This window comes from Arachis ipaensis, chromosome B04 (genome assembly GCF_000816755.2).
Source record: "Arachis ipaensis cultivar K30076 chromosome B04, Araip1.1, whole genome shotgun sequence".
NCBI lineage: Eukaryota > Viridiplantae > Streptophyta > Magnoliopsida > Fabales > Fabaceae > Arachis > Arachis ipaensis.
In genome coordinates this window covers 111725075-111728162 of record NC_029788.2, presented here as the reverse complement: position 1 = coordinate 111728162, position 3088 = coordinate 111725075, and positions in this window count along the sequence as shown.

The following is a 3088-nucleotide window of genomic DNA, read 5'->3' as shown; positions in this document are numbered from 1 at the left end:
AAATACCCTTTTTATAATAAATTTTTTTAATTATATTAAAAATTATAAACTTTAATTTTTTAACAGACTAAAATATCTTTATAATTAGTGTTCAAGAGAACAAAACAACCTTTAAAGGTTAATTTTTTTTAAAAAAAATCTAAAATACCATGATACGATTAATTCATATTGTTTAACTGTATTGGAAATTAAAAATTGGGTAAAAAACCTAAATGAGCCAAGGGGAGCTCATTTTAACCTAATTTCGCCAAATCAAATTTCCTAACGTCAATCCACCAGAACTGATTTTTATGTAATTCGAATCAAAAGGATTCGAATCAAGTTTGCAAGTAATTCGAATTGATTAAAATCGAATTACTATCAAAGACTATTCCCACGTAATTCGAATCAAGTAGAAACGAATTATGCATGCAAAAATCCTTAATAATTTGAAACGACTCCTTTCGAATTAGGTTAGAGTAGTTCGAGTCATATTGTTTCGAATTACTTGGAAAATGGCACACGAGTGAAGTTCGAATCATATTGATTCGAATTAGGTGAATTTGGTGAGAGTGAGTAATTCGAATGTAATTGATTCGAATTACACGTATTTCGGCTATATAAGGAGTTCAAACCAAGTTCATTCGAATCACATTATCATTCTCATACCCCACCAAATCCCAGAGAAAACGACCAACATTCGGGCCGAGTAAGACCGGAGTGGCATATTCTGGCGATGGGGGATGATCCGGGAAGGCTTTCGTTTGGATGGAGTTGCTCATATCGCCGGTGTAATCAACGAAGAGGTTAGTGGTTTATGATGTTGCGCTGCTGATAGTGTTTTGTGTTAGAGGTTTATGGTAGTGGTTGATGAAAGCGGTTTATGATAGCGGTATTTCTTAATGGGTTATGGTAGTGGTTTTATGATATTGGTAGTAGTTAATGGTTTTTAATAATGGTTTATGTTATTGTTAGTGGTTTAGGTTAGTGGTTTAGGATAGTGGTTTAGGATAGTGATGTAGGCAAGTGGTTTTCGTTAATGGTTTTTTATAGCGGTTTCTGTTAGTGTTAGCGGTTTAGGATAGTGGTATAAGCCAGTGGTTTTTGTTAGTGGGTTTTTGTTATTATTTTTTGTTAGTGGTTTTTGTTAATGGTTTTGGATAGTGGTTTCAGTGAATCTTAGTGGTTTAGGGTAGTGGTTTAGGGTTGAGGTATAGGCTAGGGGTTTTTGTTAACGGTTTCACTTGTGAGTGATTATTGTTTTTGTTAATGGTTTTTGCACGCGGTTTATGTTAGCGGTTTGTGTATACAATGTTGGTCGCTGGGTTAATATATGATGTGTCGCAAGATTTATTTTTTGGTTCTTTATGAAATATATTGTATACGTTAGTGGTTTGTGCCTCTGTTCTAATTATGCGCTTTATCTACTGCCCAGCCTCGGCGTTGCATATCCAGCGTTAGGTGGCAGCAGGGGATGCGTCTTGATGAGAGGTACGTTCCATACTTGCGGATGGCCGGATTGTACCATCTTGCGAGATTGAACAACAGATGGTTCCGGCTACAGTTTCTTGCCATATCTTAGAATGGAAATGAGGACAATTACTTGTGGCCTTTCATTGTGTTTCTGTGTGTGTAATGTTACCTATATTTTAATATATCAAAAGTTTTTTTTTATTATTTTTAATTAGCTTAGTTACTACGGCATCTATGTATGTATATATTCAACACAAAATCACGATGCCATTGCTTTAGTATTGGAAATAGCAAGAGAATTATGATGGAGACGGGCCATTGATGATGAATTTCTTCATGAGATGTGATGTGATGCATTTTATTCCAGCTAAACATACACATCTACGTAATTCGAATCAAGTAGAAACGAATTATGCATGCAAAAATCCTTAATAATTTGAAACGACTCCTTTCGAATTAGGTTAGAGTAGTTCGAGTCATATTGTTTCGAATTACTTGGAAAATGGCACACGAGTGAAGTTCGAATCATATTGATTCGAATTAGGTGAATTTGGTGAGAGTGAGTAATTCGAATGTAATTGATTCGAATTACACGTATTTCGGCTATATAAGGAGTTCAAACCAAGTTCATTCGAATCACATTATCATTCTCATACCCCACCAAATCCCAGAGAAAACGACCAACATTCGGGCCGAGTAAGACCGGAGTGGCATATTCTGGCGATGGGGGATGATCCGGGAAGGCTTTCGTTTGGATGGAGTTGCTCATATCGCCGGTGTAATCAACGAAGAGGTTAGTGGTTTATGATGTTGCGCTGCTGATAGTGTTTTGTGTTAGAGGTTTATGGTAGTGGTTGATGAAAGCGGTTTATGATAGCGGTATTTCTTAATGGGTTATGGTAGTGGTTTTATGATATTGGTAGTAGTTAATGGTTTTTAATAATGGTTTATGTTATTGTTAGTGGTTTAGGTTAGTGGTTTAGGATAGTGGTTTAGGATAGTGATGTAGGCAAGTGGTTTTCGTTAATGGTTTTTTATAGCGGTTTCTGTTAGTGTTAGCGGTTTAGGATAGTGGTATAAGCCAGTGGTTTTTGTTAGTGGGTTTTTGTTATTATTTTTTGTTAGTGGTTTTTGTTAATGGTTTTGGATAGTGGTTTCAGTGAATCTTAGTGGTTTAGGGTAGTGGTTTAGGGTTGAGGTATAGGCTAGGGGTTTTTGTTAACGGTTTCACTTGTGAGTGATTATTGTTTTTGTTAATGGTTTTTGCACGCGGTTTATGTTAGCGGTTTGTGTATACAATGTTGGTCGCTGGGTTAATATATGATGTGTCGCAAGATTTATTTTTTGGTTCTTTATGAAATATATTGTATACGTTAGTGGTTTGTGCCTCTGTTCTAATTATGCGCTTTATCTACTGCCCAGCCTCGGCGTTGCATATCCAGCGTTAGGTGGCAGCAGGGGATGCGTCTTGATGAGAGGTACGTTCCATACTTGCGGATGGCCGGATTGTACCATCTTGCGAGATTGAACAACAGATGGTTCCGGCTAGACGAGCCCCTAGTCAGCGCATTCGTCGAGAGGTGGCGGCCTGAGACGCACACCTTCCACATGCCGTTCGGAGAGTGCACCATCACGC